This window comes from Camelus bactrianus, chromosome X, assembly GCF_048773025.1.
Source record: "Camelus bactrianus isolate YW-2024 breed Bactrian camel chromosome X, ASM4877302v1, whole genome shotgun sequence".
Taxonomy (NCBI): Eukaryota; Metazoa; Chordata; class Mammalia; order Artiodactyla; family Camelidae; genus Camelus; species Camelus bactrianus.
In genome coordinates, this window is record NC_133575.1 from 117,052,518 (window position 1) to 117,073,634 (window position 21,117).

Sequence of the window (21,117 nt, forward strand, 5' to 3'; positions counted from 1 at the left end):
GTCCTCACTCACCAAGGGAGGAGCCCGAGGTTCCAAGAGGCACCCCAGCAGCCAGGAGGCTCTGTACCTGCTGAGCACTCCGTCTGCCTTCCCTCAACTGCTCCTCAGCCTATCACTGTGAAGTAGGCACCATTATTGCCCCCATTTCACAGGTGACGACCCTAAGGTTCGAACAGGTCAAGTGACTTACTCAGCAGGTGAATGGCAGACCTGGGATTTGAACTTGCTTCTGTGTGACTGCCGCGTGCCAAACGGGAGGGACCAGTGAGAGTGACAGTGGGAACAAGAGAGGACTGAGGGCAGGCAAGTCCCAGGGAAGTAGGAGGGGTTGGCCACCAATAAGAGGTGAGCCTTCTCTCCACAGCCACATGCTTGCTGTGGAGGTGGGGAGGCACTGGACAGACAGACATCTGGGTCTTGTCCCCCACTCATACCCCCTTCAATGGCCAGGGCTCCTCACGGCCCCCTGCTTCATTTTCCCTCTCGTGGGCACAGTCAGCTAGCTGGACAAGGACAGCCCCCCAGAGTGTGGCCAGAACCCCCGCAAGAGGAACGGCCTTGAGATGAGGGGACTGGAGTCGCAGAAGCCAGTGAAGTGGGAAGAAAGTGCCAGCAGGGTGGACTCCTGAGCCTGACTCCTCTTTCTCTGTTCTTCCCCCTTCCATCTTTCGGTGTTTTCGTGTCTCTTGAAACGGCAGACTGCTGGATTTTGGTTTAGTTTGCTCTGGTCTAATCCTCCTCGTCTTTTAAAAAAATCAGCTTTACTGAAGTATGATTTACATACAGTAAAATCTGCCCTTTTCAGGGGCACAGTTCAATGAGTTTTGAGAAATGTCATGTAAGCATCACCAAAATCCAGATTTCAAACATTTCCATCACATCCCCAAATCCCTGTGTGCCCCAGGGCAGTCAGCCCCTCCCTCCAGCCCCAGCCCGGGCCTCTGGACCCCACTGGTCTGCTTTCTGTCTTTGCTAGAGTGCATTACAGATGGAATCATACAATGTGTACTCTTGGCTGGTTTCTTTAGCTCAGCAGAGTTTCTGAGATTCATCCATGTTGTTGTTGCACGTGTGTGTGTGTGTGTGTGTGTGTGTGTGTGTGTGTGTGTGTGTACTTATTCTTGTCTGCTTGTTAAGTTCTTTCTATTTGCCCTGCTTTCCAGATTTCTCTCCCTCCACTCTCACTTTCTATCAGTGAAGGGGCGGGAAGCAGAAGTCACTTCAGCCATCTTACACAGAAAGGGATTTTGCACAGGGAATCGGAAGTGAGTACCCCCACTGGAGGGGCAGGAGGGGTATGTTCTGGGTGGGGTCCACAGGACGCCACCACCAAACTGACTCCCCAGAGGAGCTACCACCTCTGCCACCATCAACAAGGTGGGGTAACAGGCAGCCACCAGCATACCTGATGAGTTCAAGATGACACTGCCATTGTCATGAACCAGGGGCCACTGCCAAAGCCCCACGCCTCCTTGGCCTTGGTATCTAGGAGCAAAGCAACTCCACACAGCTTTCCAACTCTTGTGTGAGTGCACCCAATTGGCAAAACCTAATTTGCTTTCCAGAGCCTGGCTGCGCACTGTCTGGGAAACGCCCCACGTGGGCAGTAAAGACCGAGGCACATGAAAAGGAGGTGGGCGTGATAGCTGAGCACCAGCAGCCTTCCCAGCCGTTCCCTCGGCTCTCGGTCACCTTTTTGACGGACTGAATCTGTTTTCTTGCTTCATTCTCCCCTTGATTCATTTAGAAGCTCTGCACGAGTTTTTCAGCAGCTACCTTTAAAATTTGCCTTCTTAACAAAGTCTCAAGTTAATCAATGGCTCTGCTCTGGTGATTTCAACCTTTAGCCACAAAGTATTTGCATTTCTTCCCTTCAAGAGGTGCCACCTCTTGAGTGTGGGTTGGACTTGGTGACTCTTTTCTAATGAGCAGAGTGAAGCAGACATAATAGCAAGCAATTTGGGGGAGCAGGTCGTAAAAGATATGTGTTCTTCCTCCCTGTTCTTTCCTGGGCTGCTCTGTCTTGAAGAAGTCAGCCTCCATGTTGTGAGGGTGCTCAGCGGCCATGTGGAGAGGCTCCTTTGAGGTTCTTCTCCTTGGACCTGGCCACCCTCTGTACCTTCTTGTGGTATCACTCTGCCTTATTAACCAATGGCTCCCAACCTTCCCCTCACCCACACAACATCTCAACCTCTCAATTTCTTGAACCCCCTCTCACACTTGGCAAGCTGGAGACCAGGGACAGTTGATGGTGTAAATTCCAGCCCGAGAACAGGAAAACATCCATGTCCCAGATCTTCGATTGATTGGATGAGACCTGCCCACATTAGGGAAGGCAGTCTCTCCACTCAGTCTACTTATTCAAAGAATAATCTCATCCAGAAACATCCTCACAGACACACCCAGAGTGATGTTTGACCAAATGTCTGGGCATCTCATGGCCTGATCAAGTTTACTGACACATAAAATTGACCATTACAACGGTGATCTCAGACACACAGATGGGAACCCAGGCAGAATCACATACCTGAGCTTTGGGGAATCTGAACCATATTTTTAAGTAGGTTTGGGAAGAGCCTTCATGCTGGGTAACCTGATAGGCAACTGACCGGTCTATGTAGACAAGCTGCTCTTGGCCAGTGCTTGCTCCTGGTCCAAGCAGCTGAAGCTGAGGTTGGAGCAGGCTATCTGACACATAGTTAGGCCATCCGCTATGGACTGAATTTTCTGTCCCCTTCAAAAAAATTCATCTGTTGAAACCTCAACCCCTATGTCACTGTATTTAGAGATGGGGCCTCTAAGGAAGTAATTAAGGTTGAAAGAGGTCATAAGGGTGGGTCCCTGGTCTGATAGGATTAGTGTCCTTATATAAAGAGACACCAGCCCCCACCGGCCTGCCCCCGCCCCAAGACAACCTACAAGCTGGGAAGAGCCTTTACCATAAACTGACCCTGCCAGAACTTAATCTGGGACCTCCTGCCTCCCAACCACTGAGAAAATAAATGTCTGTTGTTTAAGCCCTTCAGTCTCTATTTGTTTCCATTTATTATGACTAAGACACCGTCTATGTGTCAATCACTGGCCGGAGGTGCTCCACAGCAGGGAGCTGTGTCTTTGTCAGCACCTTGCTTGGCCTGTCCTGTCTAACCACACTTAAGTCACTTATTCTCTTGTTTTTCCCATAAATCCCCAAACTTTGAACAGAATTGTCCGTTGACTTTGCTCCCCCTTCCACAAGCTGCAGAGAGTGCTGCTGGCAAAAACCACATCAGTGTGTAGACAAGTGTCACTAGGGATTCATGGGCTCCAAACTATCCTGCCACATGCCCCTAGCCAGCCTCTCTCTCTCTTTCCATTCAGTTGCTCTTCCAGACTTTTCCCTCATACTGTTGACTTGGAAACAAAGAGGACAGATTAAACACATGCATTTACTTTCTCTCCCCACTGAAACCCCCCTATAATGACAATAAATTAATTTTTAACAGCAAAATTCCCAAGGACAACATCACTAGGATATGAGACAACAGCACCAAGATTGTGGTAGCAGAGAAGTAACCACTGTAGTGGATCCAAGAAGCCAGGGTGGTGCGGACAACTGAGCACCAGCTGAATTCACAGGGCAGAGCTCATACAACACTTAGAAATCAGTGGAAAGGGGGGGCGGGGGTGGGTAGTTGAAAGTGTGTAAGAGGCAGTTGGATGCCATCCTCCATCCCAGCAGAAGAGGAAGTTCATTCTTTGGAGATGATGAAACCAAGAGTGTCCCAATTGGAAAACACCAGAAACAGCCTAGGGGACACCACACAGAAAACGGGGAGCCTGAATGAATATTTGCTCACTGAACATGGAGTCATCTGGGCCCTCTTGCCCCATGCTGTCCAGCCAGCCCCAGTTAGACTAAAGATCTTCCTCTGGGCTGTTAGACCATTCTAATAGGAAGGGACCAAAGAGGGTCACACTGGGATTCCCCATGAAAACAGCCCAGGTGCTTCCACCTACAATGAAGCCCTTACTTGGCAAGCCCATCCCTTCCAATAAGCTCTGTATTATCTCATTCTTAAATATGAGATGACAACCAGACTCCCTCGGCACCCGAGGAAGCCTCTAACAGGAAAACATAAAAGAGAAAGATCAAAACGAAGAGGAAAACAATTGGTGGGAAACAGGATTGTGAAGGATAAGAAATATTTTCTTAAAAACTCCTTAACATCCTCAGGGAGATCATAGAATGAACATCCATGAGAGAAGAACCAGGTGCCGTAAAAAAGAACATTCAGAGAACAAACAAGAACTTTCTGTGGTAGCATAAATTCAAAAGTTGGTGAGGAAGGATATAGCTCAGTGGTTGAGCACATGCTAAGCATGCATGAGATCCAGGGTTCAATCCCTGGTACCGCCATTAAATAAACAAACAAACAAACAAACCTAATTACCTCCCCCCAGAAAGATCAAAAATAAAGAAATAAATTCAAAAGTCAGTAGACAGATATTTTGCTTCTGCTTAGGATACCAAAAAATGCAATACGACATCCTTACAAAATCATAGGGGTTTTTTTTCTTTGCAGCCTATCAGGGAGCTGAACTTGCAACAACAACAACTTGCAATGAATTTTTTAAAGGACAAGTATGGGACCACATGACAGTTTGAATCCCTAGGGGCCTCAGACAGAAAGAGAGTTTGCATTTACCCACCAACTCCTTTCCATAGGTTTTCAGCAAGAAAAGTCTGGAGGCAGGGCAGGTGGGCTGAGAGAAATCACACTGCAGACCTTCCAGTGGTGGGTGGTGGCCAGAGGCGAGCAGAAGCGCTAAGAGAGACCATCCCCAGGCTGCAGGGACACAGGGGCTGCTGACGTCATAAGGCAGGGGGAGGAGGAGCTTGCTGTGGTGGTGGTTGAGGCAGAAGACCTGAAAGAGATACTCCTAAGGCACGTATTCATGGATCTACTGAAGTTTCAGCTCACAATCCTGCTAAAGAGAAGGTTTTGATCCTGTCTTGAAAGACTTTGGAGTCTTCGGGGAACCGAATCTATCTAAAGCAACCAGAAATCCCAGACCAGATTGACTCAAAACTACCCTCCAATACCACACACACACACAAACACACACACACACACACACACACACACACACAGCCTAACAGAAGGAAAGGCATGCCTTTTGGGGGCATAAATGTTATTTATTATACTCCCTACTGTTCCGTTATATACAATGTCTGGCATTCAATATAAAAAAATAAGATACATATGGAAAAGCAAGGAACTATGATCCATTCTCAAGAGGAAAGAATCAATAAAACCAGACTCATAGATGGCCCAGGTGCTGGATTTATCAGATAGAGACTTTAAAATAATGATATAGTTATCATAATTCCGACATCCCCTAGGCACTTCGTAGTCAAACTGCTGAAAAGCAAAATTAAAAAAAAAAACTTTGAAAGCAGTCAGAGAGAAAAAGACATGCTACCTACAAGGCAACAGTAAGAGTGACAGCAGATTCCTAATCTAAAAAGAAAACCAACAACATCTTCAAATGCTGAAAGAAAACTAAAAATTTTCAATCTGGAATTCTATATCCAGTGAAAATATCCTACAAAAATTAAGGCAAAATAAGGTTACATCCCCAGCTGAGAATAAATAACAAATTCATCTCCAGCAGACTTGCAATAAAAGAAATGCTAAAATAAATTATTTAGATGGAAGATAAATTATACCAGACTGAAGAAAGAAATGAAAAACACCAGAAAGAGAAAATATACGACTATTTACTCTTTTTTTTAAATAGACTTTATTCTTTTAGAGCAGTTTCAGGTTCACAACAGAATTGAGCAGAAAATACAGAGTTAGCACATAGCCATCCCCACCCACACATATATACTCCCCTACCCTCAACATCCCTCATCAGTGTGGCATATTTGGTACAATCGACAAACCAACATGATGGACACATTATTATCAACCAAAGTCCATAGTTTACATTAGGGTTCACCCTTGATGTTGTATCTTGATGGGTTTTGACAAATGCATAATGACATGTAGCCACCACTGTAGTATCATACAGAATAATTTCACTGCCCATAAAATCCCTTGTGCTCCATCTGTTCATCCCTCCCTCCCTCCCTCTCCCCAAACCCCTGGAAACCATGATCATTTATTGTTTCTGTAGCTGTGCCTTTTCCAGAATGTCATTTGGTTGGAATCGTACAGTTTGTAGCCTTTTCAGACTGGCTTCTTGCATTTAGTAATATGTCTTTTAAATTTCTTCCATGTCTTTCATGGCTTGATAGCCCATTTCTTTTTTATTTTTCACTGAACATATATTTTTATTTTATATATATGTACTGTTCATTGTTTCTGAGAACGTTTAGAGCTTTAGCTTTTTAAACTTACATAGTTGTCAAAGGAATAATGCCAACCACAAAACAAGAATTAATTCAAAAAGATACATACACCCTGCTATTAACAGCAACATTATTTATAATTGCCGAGATATGGAAGCATCCTAAGTGCACATCAATAGTATAGAGAATGAAGATGCAGTGTGTGTATATATACATACATACATATACATATGTATATATGTATGTATATATGTGGAATGGAATACAACTCACCCATAAAAAAGAAGGATATTTTGCCATTTGTGGCCCTTTTTCACGTTTTTTTTTTCACTTCAAAAACCAGAACCTTATAACTGTCAGAGACATTTCCATTACATCAAAAACAACAAAATACCTATAAATAAACTTAACCAAGGAGGTTACCTATACTCTGAAAACCAAAATGACACAAAGAAATGGAAAGATTTCTTGTGCTCTTGGATTGGAAGAATCAGCACCATCAAAATGGCCACAGTACCCAAAGCAATCCACAGATCCAACGCAACCCCCAGCAAAATACTCGCAACATTCCTCACAGAACTAGAACAGACAATTCCAAAATTTATAAGGAACCACAAAAGACCCCAAACAGCCAAAGCAATCTTTTGTAGGTCTCTATTTTCCCCCTTTCTTCTTTTTGTTCTCTTTTCTTATGGTTTGATGACTAGAGACGGTCCTTTAACATTTGTTGTAAAGCTGGTTTGGTGGTGCTGAAATCTTTTAGCTTTTGTTTATCTGTGAAGCTTTTGAGTTCTCCATCAAGGCTGAATGAGAGCCTTGCTGGACAGAGTGTTCTTGGTTGTAAGTTTCCCCCTTGCATCACTTTAAATATATTGCGTCACTCCCCTCTGGCCTGTAGAGTTTCTGCTGAAAAATCGGCTGATAACCTTATGGGAGTTCCTTGTATGTTATTCATTGCTTTTCTCTTGCTAGTTTTAATATTTTCTCCTTATCCTTAATTGTTGTCAGTTTGATGACTATGTGCCTTGGTGTGTTCCTCTTTGGGTTGATTCTGTGTGGTACTCTCTGTGCTTCCAGGACTTGGGTGACTGTTTCCTTTCCCAAGGTGGGGAAGTTTTCTGTTATTATGTCTCCAAAGATTTTCTCAGGTCCTTTCTCTCTCTCTTCTCTTTCTCGGACCCTATAATGCGATTATTAGAGCACTTCACGTCGTCCCAGAGTTCTCTTAAATTATCCTCATTCATTTTTATTCTTTTTTCTGTTTTCTGTTCTGCAGCAGTGATTTCCACGAATCTGTCTTCTAGCTCACTGATCTGTTCTTCTGCCTCGTTTAGTCTATTCTGGGTTCCTTCTAGTGTGTTATTCATTTCAGTGATTTTATTCTTGAACTCTGTTTGGGTATTCTGTATATTTTCCACCTCTTTGCTAAAAACTTCACTCTGTGCATCTATACTCCTCTTGAGTTCCCTGAACATCTTGGCCATCATTACTTTAAACTCTTTCTCAGATGGATTGTCTATCTCCTCATCACTTATTTCTTCCTCTGGGATTTTATCTTGGGCCTCGGCCTGGGAGATATTCCTCTGCCGCTTCATATCTTCTGTCTCTCTATGTGTTTGTGGACTCCTTCCACAGGCTCTGGGATTGTTGTTTTCTTATTTCTAGTATCTGCCCCTGGTGGATGAGGCTGGACTAGAGGCTTATGCAGGTTTCCTGGCAGGAGGAGCCAGTGCCTGCCCACTGCTGGGTGAGGCTTGGTCCTGGACCTCTGGTGGGCAGGGCTGTGTCTAGAGGCCTCTGTGGCTCAGGAAGTCTGCTGATGGGTGGGGCTGTGCTCCCACCCTGTATGTTGTTTGGCCTGAGGCTTCCCTACAGGCTGTTGAGTGGGGCTCAGTCTTGGTGCTAATGATCCAATCAAGATGTCAGCATCCAGGAAAGCTCATGTAGATGAACACTCCTGGAATGTCCACCACCAGCTTTTATGTCCCCTGAGTGAGCTGCAGCCGTCCCCCATGTCCCCAGGAGATCCTCCAAATCCAGCAGGCAGGTCTGGCCCAGGTTCCTATGAAATCACTGCCTCTGCCCTTGGACCTGGTGGATGCGAGTTTCTGCGTGTGCTTCCCAAGCAAATGACGTCTCCGTTTCTCCTAGTCCCTTGGGGCTCCCTGAACCAAGCCCCACTGGCCTTCAAAACCAGATGTCCTGGGGTCTCCTTCTCCTCCCAGTGCCAGGGCCCAAGCTGCGGATCCTGACGTGAGGCTTAGAGCTCTCACTCCTGTGGGAGGGCCTCTGCAACTTAACTGTTCTTCAGCTTGTGGGTCACCCACCCTGGGGGTATGGAGCCCAATTATATTAGCATTACATCCCTCTTACCGTCCTGCTGTGGTTTCCTCTTTATGTTTCCAGTTGAAGAAGATCTTTTTTGCTAGGTTCCAATCTTTTTTCTATGGTTGTTTAGCATTCAGTTGTGGTTTCATTGTAGTCATGAGGAAAGGCGAGTTCATGGTCTTATCACTCTGCCATCTTGACCAGAAATCTGACTATTTACTCTTCAAAGTAAAAATAATAACAATGTACTGTGGAGTTATCTTTTTGTATATTGTGCATAAAAATAAAGTATATGACAACCAGAACATAAAGGTTGGGACTGTAGCAATTGGAATACTGTTGTGACATTCTTACACTGTTCATAAAGTAGTAGAATATTTTTTTCCAAAGGTAGAATGTGCTAAATTAAAGAAACAAATTGTAATCTCTAGAGCAACAATTTTAAAAATAACACCAAAAGATTTATAACTAAAAAGTCAATAAACAAGATGAAATACTGAAAAAAATTCAATTTGTCCACTCCCAAAAGGGCAGAAAAAAAGAACAAGAAGAAAAATGGGTGAAATAAATAGAAATCAAACATTGAGATGATATACTTAGACCCAAAGATATCAATAATTATATTAAATATAAATGGACTAAAACTCTATTCCAGTTACTGTTGCTGCATAACAAATTGCTCCAAAACTTAGTCTTTTTAAACAATTGTAATCATTTTCTTACTGCTCATGGTTTCTGAGAGTCAAGTATATGGGAAAGACATTCTTCAAAAAGCTAAACATAGAATGACCATACGATCCAGCAATTCCATTCCTAGGTGTATCCTCAAAAGAATTGAAAACAGAGACTCAGACAGATATTTGTAATGTCAGTGTTCACTGCAGCATAATTCACAATCGCCAAAAGGTGGAAACAACCCAAATGTCTATCAACAGGTGAATGAGTAATATATTATTCAATCATAGAAAGGAATGAAGTTTGGATACATGCTACAACATGGATGAACCTTGAAAACAGTATGCTGAGTGAAAGAAGCCAAACACTGAAGGACAAATATTGTATGTTTCCATTTATATCAAATACCTATCCATAGAGACAGAAAGTAGACTAGAGGTTACCAGAGGATGAGGAGAGGGGAGAATGGAGAGTTATTGCTTAAGGGGTACAGAGCTTCTATTTATGGTGATTTTAAAAAGATTTGGAAACAGGAGACAGGTAGTGGTGATGGCTGATGGCTGCACAACCTTGTGAATGTAATTAATGCCACTGAATTGTACACTTAAAATGGTTTGAGACATATATGTGTGTGTGTGTGTGTGTGTGTATATATATATATATATATATATATATCTCACTATTTTTCATATATGTATACCACAACTCTACAATTAAATAAAAAAAGAATTTGGGAGAGGGTAAACTGGGCAGTTCTGGCTGAAGGTCTTTTATGCAGTTGCCATCAGACAGTGGCTGGAGCAACTTAGAGCTGGTTGAGCATCTCTCTCTGTTCATGTCATCTTGGAGCCTTTCCATGTGGTCCCTCCATAAGGGCTAATTTGGGCTTCTTAATAGCATGGCAGCTGCAGGGAACCTGGACTGATTAGGTGGTAGCCAAAGGCTGGAAGTGTGAGCATCCCTGCTAACAAGGTAGAAGCCACACTTCCTTTTCTGACCTTGCCTCGGAAGTCAAGCGGCATTCACTTTTTATCATATCATGTTGATTACAAGCAAGTCACAAGCCTGGCCAGATTATAGCAGGGAGGGTTAAATTCCACCTCCTGATGGGAAAATGGCAAGGCTCCAGGAGACCATGTGGGATAGGAGGCATTGTTGGGGCTACCTTTGAAAAACACAATCTGCCACACACATCAGTTAAAAGGCAGAGCCTGTCAGGCTGGATAAAATAGCTATATGTTATTTACAAGAAGCATCCTTTAAGCATAAAAACACAGAAAAGTTGAAAGTAAAAGGATGGGAAAAGATATACCACACAAACACTGAGCATAAAAAAGCTGGTATAGCTATATTAATATCAGATAGAGTCAAATTCAAGACAAAGATTATACCTGAGATAAAGAGGACTATTTTATAATGGAAGGGACAAATAACTAAGAAGACATAATCATTTAAAATATGCAAGCACCAAATAACAAATCCCCCAAATATATGAAACAAAAATTGACAGCACCAATGGGTTCTAGAAATAGACAAATCTGTAAGCCTAGTTGGAGACTTTTACATCCCTTTCTGAGGAATTGATAAACTAAATAGGAAAAAAATCATTAAGAATATAGAATATTTAGGGGGAGTGTCTAGCTCAGTGGTAGAATGCATGCCTAGCAGGCACAAGGTACTGGGTTCAATCCCCAGGACCTCCTTTAAAAAAAAAGAATATAGAAGATTTGAACAACACTATCAACCAAAGCAACTTAATTGATATTTATGCAATCCGACACCCAACATTCTGGGCAGTAGAACAAGTCTCAATAAATTACAAAGGATAGAAATCATACAAAGCAGGATATCTGATCACAATGATATTGAATTAGAAACCAATAACAAAACTATATCTAGGAAATTTCCAACTGTTTGGAAATGAAAACCTATACACTTCTAAGTAACCCATGGACCAAAGGAGAAATTACAAATTAAATTAGAAAATATGTTTATTTGAATAAAACTAAAGACATAAAATATCATAAATTAGGAATTCGACTAAACAAGTGATTGGAAGAAAATGTATAACATTAACTGCTTATATCAGAAAAGGAGAAAGTTCCCAGATCAATTATTTTTTGCAGTTTGTTATTTTCCTTACGACTTTTTTCCATGCAGGAATGAAAAGAATGTTTTTAATAGTTGAATTTAGTGAATTTCAGTGAAATAATCCAGACAAAGACAAATACCACATGATCTCACTTATAGGCAGAATCTGAAAAAGTGGAACATGTAGCAGCAGAGGAATGGTGATTAGTAAAGGTTGGGGTGGAGAGAAACGAAGAGGCGCAGGGCAAAGAGCACAAATGTTCAGTTACGAGCTGAATAAGTTCTGGAGCCTAATACAGAGCACGGCGAACTCTGCTCGACATACACCTCAAGGGTTCTCCCCGCCACCGCCAAAACAAAAAGCAACTAGAAGGGGTGATGGATGTGTTAATTGGCTCGATTGTGGTAATCATTTCTCATTTCACAAAGTATGCGTATACCGAAACATCACTTTGTATGCCTCAAATATATACAATTTCAAATTCCGATCATACTCCAATAAAGCCGGGGGAAAACAGTTGGAATTTAGTAGTACTTTCTTTTACAGCTTCTTGTTTTACCTGTTTATTTGTGTTTGTTTCGCTATACTGAGGAAGGCTTGTCCACAGCGAGATACAAAATTTCTCCCATGTTTTCTTCCAGTACCTGTGTTCTTCCACTTTTCACATTCTAATCTTTCCTCTAATCTGGAATTTATTTTGCTATAAAGTGTGAGGTGGTGATCCGTTTTTTTCCAGATCACTTTCTAGTTTCTCCAATATCTTTTATTAAATAAACCATCTTTTCCCAGCTGATTTAGAACACCATCTTTATAATAAATATATATATATATATATAAATTATGCATAAAAATTTACATATCCATGTTTCTAGGCTTTTAATTTTGTTTCATTTATCTATCTGCCTAGTGTTAAAAAACAAAATTTAACTGAGTAAATTTGAAGATCAAATTGGCTTTATTAGGTGATTCATGAATTGGGCAGCATCTCAATCTAGCAACTAGAAGGGTGTTCCCCCAAATCAATTATTTAAGCTTCCACTTTTAAAAACTAGAAAAGGGAGAGCAAATTAAATAAAAAATAAGTAGATGTGAGAAAACAAAGATAAAGAGCAGAAACCAATAAAGTAGAAAACAGAAAAATAATATAGTAAATCTATGACACCAAAAGCTGGTCTTTGAAAAGATTAATGAAACTGATAAACCTTTAGCCACTCTGATCGGAAAAAATGAAAGAGGGGCCATCACTACAGATCTTACAAACATTAAAAGGATAATAAGGGAATATTGTGGAAAACATGTGGTAATGTATTAGACGAAAGAAAAAAATTCTGTGAAGCATACAATCAAAGTTCATTCAGGAAGAAATAAATAACCTGAATAACCCTGTTTTTGTACCTAAAAACTTTTTCACAAAGAAAGCTCCAGGCTTATAGGACTTCACTGGTGAATGCCACCAAACCTTATGGAAGAAATAACACCAATTCTACACAAACTCTTCCAGAAAATAAAAGAGGGAAGAACTCTTCCCAATTAATTTTACAAGGTCAGCATTATTGTTATGCCAAAACCAGACATTACATTAAGAGGAAACTACAGACCAGTATTGCTCATAAATACACATGATGTAAAAATACTAACCAAAATTTGCGCAAATCAAATCCAGTAATATATAAAAAGATAACACATCATGAACAAATAGGGCTCTGGTTTGCTTTGACATTTGAAAATCAGTCAATGTAATTAATCATACTAACAGCGACAACAGAAAAAGAAAACCATATGAGCCTCTCAATAGATACAGGAAAAACATTTGACGACACTCACTTGTGATAAAAGCTCTCAGTAAACTAAGAACAGAGGGAAACCGCCTCAGCTCAATAAAGCGTGTCTATGAAAAACCCACAGCTACTATCATATTTAATGGCAACAGATTGACTACTTTCCCTTATGATCAGGAACAAGGCGAAGATATCTGCTTTCATCACTCTCACTCATCACTGCACCAGAAGCCCTAGCTAGTGTGGTAAGGCGCGGAAAAGGAGTAAAAGGCATGTAGACTAGAAAGGAAAAAGTAAAATTGTCATTATTCAAAGATGACATGATTGCCTATGTTTAAAAAAAATCCTAAGATGTCTACAAAAACCAATAGAACAAGTGAGGTTAGCAAGTTTGCAGGATAAACAATTAATATGCAAAAATCAATAGTTCTATACACTAGCAACAGACAATCAGAAATTGACATTTAAGGGTACCATTTACAATAGCACCCAAAATAAGAATACTTAGAGATAACTTAACAACATATGTGCAAAACCTGTACACCAAAAACTACAAAATATTGCTGAGAGAAATTAAAGAAACTTAAATAAATGGAAAGAAATACCCCATTCATGGGTTGAAAGACTTTTTATTGTCAAGATGTCAATTCACCCCAGATTTACCTACAGATTCAACATAATGGCAATTAAAATCCTGGCAGGCTTCTTCTTTTTTTTTTTGTAGAGACTGACAGGATGATTCTTTAATTTATATGGAAATACAAATTACCTAGACTATTACTACTAGACTCTTCAATAAGTGGTGCTGGGAAAACTGGACAACTACATGTAAAAGAATGAAATTAGAACATTCTCTAACACCATATCCAAAAATAAACTTGGGGAGTGGGTGTAGCTCAGTGGTGTTAGAGCACATGCTTAGCATGGACAAGGTCCTGGGTTCAACCCCCAGTACCTCCGTTAAAATAAATAAATAAATAATAAACCTAATTACCTTCCCTTCCCCGCCACAAAAAAAACCTCAAAATGGATTAAAGACCTAAATGTAAGATGGAATACTATGAAACTACTAGAGGAAAACATAGGCAGAGCACTCTTTGACATAAATCAAAGCAATATTTTTTTGGATCTGTCTTCTAAAGGAAATAAAAGGAAAAATAAATGAATGGAACCTAATTAAACTTACAAGCTTTCACACAGCAAAGGAAACCATCAACAAAACAAAAAGATAACCTACTGAATGGGAGAAGATATTTGCAAATGATATAACTGATAAGGGGTTAATATTCAACATATATAAACAGCTCATACAACTTATGTTAAAAAAATGAACAACCCGATTTAAAAATGGGTAGAGAAACTGAATAGACCTTTTTCCAAAGAGGAAATGCAGACACCCATCAGGCACGTGAAAAGATACACAACATGGCTAATTGTCAGGGAAATGCAAATCAAAACCACAATCAGATATCCCCTCATACCTATCAGAGTTGCTGTCATCAAAAAGAACACAAATAATAAATGTTGGCGAGGATGTGGAGAAAAGGGAACCCTCCTACACTGTTGGTAAGAATGTAAATTGATGTGGCCACTATGGAGGACAGTTTGGAGCTTTCTCAAAAAACTAAAAAGAGAACTACTATATGATCCAGCAATCCCACTCCTGGGTATATGTCTGAAAAAAACAAACAGAAAAAACTAATTCAGAAAGCTACATGCACCCCAATGTTCATAGCAGCATGATTTATAATTGCCAAGATATGGAAGCACCCCAAATGTCCATCAACAGATGAATGGATAAAGAAGATATTGTACACACACACACACACACACACACACTAGAATATTACTCAGGCATAAAAAACAATGAAATAATGCCATTTGCAGCAACATGGATAGACCTAGAGATTATCATATTGAGTGAAGTAAGTCAAACGGAGAAAGACAAATGTCATACGATATCATTTATATGTGGAATCTAAAAAAATGATACAAATTCTATTTACAAGCTTAAAAATGGCTCATGGACATAGAGAACAAACTATGGTTACCAAAGGGGAAAGGGAGGGGAGGGATAAATTAGGGGTTGGGGTTTAACAGATAATATACATTACTGTATATAAAATAGATAAACGACAAGGACCTACTGTATGGCACAGGGAACTATATTCAATTTTTTGTAATAACATATAATGGAAAAGAATCTGAAAAGAAAAAATATATATGTATGTATATGTATACCTGAATCACTTTGCCATACACCTGAAACTAACATTGTGTAAATCAACTATACTTCGATAAAAACATTTTTAAAAAGATGTGGTATACACACACACACACACACACACACACACACACACACACACACGATGGAATACTAATCAGCCATAAAAAAGAAAGAAATTTTGCTGTTTGCAGCAACAGGGATGGACTTGGAAGGAATTATGCTAACTGAAATAAGTCAGACAGAGAAAGACAAATACTGTATGATATCATTTTATATGTGGAATCTAAAACATACAACAAACTAGTGAATATAACAAAAAAGAAGCCAACTCAGAGATACAGAGAACCACCTAGTGGTTACCAGTGGGGTGGGGGGCAGGATAGGGGTGGAAGATCGGGAGGGACAAACTATTAGGTATAAAATGGGCTACAAGGACATACTGTACAGCACGGGAATGTAGCCAATATTTTGTAATAACTATAAATGGAGTGTAACCTTTAGTTGTATTACTTTTTTTAATTTTAAAAAACATGTCAAATCATGTTAATAAATAAATAAAATGTATATGGAAATGCAAATTACCTAGACCAGCCAAAAGATTTTGAGAAAGAACAAAGGTGAAAGATATATACTTTCTGACTTCAAGATTTCTATAAATCGACAGTAATCAAGACAGTGTGGCACTGGTATAAGGATGGGCACACTGAGAACAGAACTGAGTCCAGAAATAGATCTACACACCTATGATCAATTTGCTGCAAAGCTGGCAAGGTAATTCAACGAGGAAAGGACAGTCTTCTGAACAAATGGTGCTGGAATCACTGCGTACCCACATGGAAAAGAATGAACCTAGACTTTTCCCTCATTCTATGCATAAGATTTAGCTCAAAATGAATCACAGACTGAAATGTAAGAGCTAGAAATAGAAACCTTCTGGAAGAAACTATAGGAGAGTGTCTTTGTGACATTGAGCTAGGCAAAGGCCTTTCCGATAAGACACAGAAAAACACAAACCATGGAAGAGAAAATGGGTGAAATTAGACTTTGTCAAAATTTAAGATGTTTGCTACACATTGGGAGAAAGTGAAATAAGCCAGAGAAAGACAAATATCATATGATATCACTTATAATGAATAACCCTGTACCTATTAATGGAGTTGAGTTCAAGGACTTGTCTCCAAAATATATTAAGAATGAAAAAGTCTGGCAACTCAATAATTGAGAAAACTGTAAGCAATTGACAAAGATTTGACTAGATACTTCACCAAAGAATACACACAACTGGCAAATAACTATATGAAAAGATTCTCACCATCATCAGTCAAAATAAAATGCAAAATAAAACCCCAATAAAAAAAAAACCCACTAAAATGGTAAAAATTAAAGAGACTAAAAAAATTACAGATTGATCATAGCAAGTGCTGGTGAAGATGCAGAGCAAATGGAACTGTCCCATCACGTATTGTTGCTGGGAATGCAAACTGGTACCCAGGACTGTGGGAAACAACTGGCCAGGTTCTTATCAATTGAAACATATTCACCACGTGAGCCATTGCTAAGGACTCACTCTAGACAAGTTAAAGCACACAAAGGCTTGTACTCAAGTGTTCAGAGTAGCCTTATTCATCAGAGCCCCAGAGCAGGAACAGTCCCACATGCCCACGAACTGGTAATAGAATAAATTATCTATGGTCCATCCATACAACGGAACACTACTTAGCAAGAAAGAAGAACAAAGTCCTGATACAAACAGCAATAGAGATGAACTGAAAGGCATCCTGCGGAGTGAAAGAAGCCAGGCATGAAATACTACATACTCTATTATTCTATTTATATAAAATTCTAGGGAAGATAAATCCATAGTGATAGAAAAATGAGGAAGGTGGGTATAGCTCAGTGGTACAGTGCATGTTTACCATGCACAAGGTCCTGGGCTCAATCCCCAGTACCTCCATCAAAAAATAAATTTAAAAAATTTAAACCTAATTACCCACCCCTGCAAAAAAACTAAAAATAAAAATTTTTTAAGTAAATAAAAAATAAAAGTAAAAATCAGGGACACCCCAAAATAAGCATAATAACAATTTTTTAAAAATCAAGGCCCCTCCTCCCAAAAAAATAAAACAACAAAAAAAGAAAAATCCTCTTTGTCAGGCTCCAGGTGGGAGAAAGAGATTGCAAAGGGCCATGAGGGAACTTTCTGAAGTGATGGAAATGTTGTATATCATGATTATGGTGGTGGTTACACGACTGTATGTATGTCAGATCTCATGAAACAACTTGTGGATTTTATTGTATGCTAAACCTACCACTATAAAGTTGATTTTAAAAAGTCATTCGAGACAAGGAGAGAAATCATGGCCTTGGCAGTGAGAACAGTAGGAGCAGGCTGCACTGATGAAGCCTTGATGGAAGGAAGGGCACGTGGTGGTGAAGGTGGTGGTGAAACGGCCCGGAGGTTCGGTGCTGAGCCAGACAGAGGGAATTACCCAGAGAGCCCCTGGAAGGCGCTGAGATCGGTGGCTTCTGGGAAGGGGAACTGGGGAGGGGTGGCGGCTGCTTTTTGCTACAAGCCTCAGCCTCCGGACAACCTGCCACTTTAAACCATGTGCCTGTGAAACTGACCAAAAAAGGAGCCGCCCCCTGCCAGGCTGCCTTCCCCACAGATGAGGAAGTCCTGGCCATCTGGGGGCACCGCCCTCCAACGCCCACCTGCCTTCTACCCCTCGGCTCCTCGACCTGGGAGAGGGGTGCCCTCAGCACTTGCTGTGGACCCTGCCCCTCCCAGCCCGCATGGCTCCTAATCCACAAAGCACCGCTCGCAAACAGGCTTCGTCTAATTTTCAAAATTTCTATTCGCTTGAATTCAGACCTCAGGTTAGTGGACAGGCTGTCTGTGTGTTGTCTTTGGCCCACGCAAGTCCCAATACACACTCGCACAAGCGTGCGCACACACACGTGTTTTTAGTAAATGTCTTTTTGACGTGTTCAAGCCCATCCTCTGACCCAAAGCTCTTCCACCTCATCGGCCTCTCCTCACCCTGCTCCTTGCGTGGCATCTCATTCTTCCCACTGCCAGGCAGGAGCCATCATCTGCAATGCGCACTCCATCAGGAGGGATCCCCAATTAGGGCGTCTCTCTCCATCCCCAGTGTGGACAAAGTGTGCTTCCGGCCACATCAGTAGACCTGCTCGCCACACCCTGAGGGGACTCAGGATGGGAAAGAACTGGATAGTGGCTGTGGTGCATGTCAAAGGAATGACTTCAATGAGCCCAGTCTCTTGCTTCTTCCCATACAAAGAAAACTGCGAAATTCCTTAACTTCAGATGTCTGTTTTTCCTTTAATTAACAGTAATCTTTTGATGTTCTGACTACCTTTTTTTTTTTTTTTGCAAAAACTCCTATACATCCTGGCTCCTCCGGGACCTCTTTGGAAAAGTCCCTCAGGGCTCTTGAGACGCCGTCTCCTGGGCTCAAATTCTCAGCATGTCCACCAAATAAAACATACTGCCTCCCCTCCCAGCCTCGCGAACCTGTGCGCCCCTGGACTTCTCCTGGCTTTTTCATCACTCTGTCTTCATGTCCTTGGCTGGCTCCTCTTTCTCTTCCATCCCTGAGAAGTGCCTTTCCTCTCCATCCACACTGCCTGTCCCCCCAGGACTGCACTCCCCGGAGCAGGTCCTATGTCGACACTGGTTGAGCAAATGGTTCTGGTTACTGAATATAGTTCCCTGTGCTAAAACATTTTTTCATCCAAAATGTGTTTATTGGGATGGTTTCCCATTCATCTTGATTCAGGGTGCTTTTAGTGCTGCTTCAGTCTGAAGGCACATCCTTCTGTAAGCCTTGCTTTCCCTCCTGTCAGCTGCAAGAGGACTGCAGAGCTGCCAGCGCACAAAACCTCCTTCCTTTGCGAGAGACGTGTTTTACTAGGGGGTTGTCACCGCTGGCAAGGGCCTCCTGTTCTCTTCTGCTCAGACACTGGGCTGGCAGAGACACAGGCCCACACCTAGGCCCCACACAGAACCCTTTCTGCAAATGTAGTCCTAGAGGGAGATGGTACTTGGCAGGGAAGAGGGAGCTGCACCGGGAGGAGGAGGAAGGATGCGGAGGGCATCTGCTCAGTCCTGCCCTGGGCCTGAGGCCCCCTGAGACTAAGTGACAGCTCCAAGGCCAAGTCCTTCTCTCACCTTCCAGAACCAGCTTCCCAGTGCTCCCTGAGATGGGCGTGGACTTGTTCAGCCACCTCCTTCAACACTTTTTCAGGGATCTATCTTTCTCTCTCCTCTCCGGGCCCCTGCCCATCTGCCTGGCTCAGGGAGGCAGGCCCGGGGATCTTCCCATGCAAGGAGTGGGGTCAGGGAAGCCCCCTCCAGGTAGGTGCCCTGCCATCAGTTCAGGCTGCGCAGAGGGTGGAGGCTTCTGAGCAGCCCTGTGCTGCCTCTGCCTGCCGGCTCGCACGGCCCAGGGGTGAATACGCCGGGCAGCATTTCTTCCATGAACTGCTGTTGAGCCCTATCTTTCTGGTCCCCAGTGGGGTGGCTGGGGCCTCTGGCCTCTGACCGGTTCTTTGCTGCAGGCAGGGGACTCAGCCCAGCCTGGCCCAGCCTCTTGCCAGAAGCCAGACTCTCTCCCCAGCACACCCTCTTGCCTTGGGGGCTCTCGGTTTCTCTCAGAGGTCCCCAACACTTGTTGTGGCCTTGGTGTGGACCAAACCCCTCCCCTTGCTGGGATCCTGGAGAAAACCGCGCGGGAGGGTTTCCCGGAGACTTTTCGCCTGACTCAACAACAGGAAACAAGGAGTGCAGGGATGGTCCCGGCCCCGCGCCAGCTCTCCTTTGGGATACAGTCCTGCATGACCTCGTTCCGGTCCAGGCAGAGAGACCCAGGGGGAGCCGATCACCTCTCTGCCCCTCGAGGCTGGCGTTGCCTCCTCGACCCCTCCCGGGAGCTTCCCTCCCCAGCTTCCAGCACCACCCTCGTCTCGTCTCCCCAGGTCTCTGCCCATCCTAACGCCACCAGGCAGCTTTCAATCGTTAGATCCCCATTTTACAGAGGCGGGAGCTGAGTCACACAGCACTGGCCACAGCCTGTCCAAGGTCGCCCAGCTGGGGACAGGCACTCTTCTTCAGGAGCCTCAGTTCCCCCAGGGGACAAGGGAGGTCCCATCTCACCTGCCAGGCTGGGAGATTCTGGGGACTGGGGCCCCATGTGGCCACTCCCAGGAGGTACAAGGGGGTGGGGGGGAGGGAAGGGGGGAGCAGGGCACAAGGCGGGGGAGGGGGGAGCAGGGCACAAGGAAGGAAGGAAGGATATATTGGGTGCGGTGTGACTTTTTCCCAGTGGTTCACAGCTTTCCCTTGGAAAATCTGTTCTAGAATCTTGCCCAGGAACTCCACTTTCTACCATTTTTGTTGATCTGGAAGGCAAGAGAAAAGTCATTTCTAGGCTCCTGTGGTTATGGGGAGAAAGGGAGAATGTTCTCGTTCTTAGGAGGCACGGCTAAAGTGTTGAGATGTGGGCTGTGGGTGTTCTGAAAACTACTTCCAAATAGTTGAGCAAAAAACATGATCAACAAGCACATGATGGCGGCACGTATGTGCCAGTGTGTGTATGAGCAGCATGCATGTGTGCACTGTGTGCCCTGTGTGTGCTCTATGTGTAGCACGTGTGCA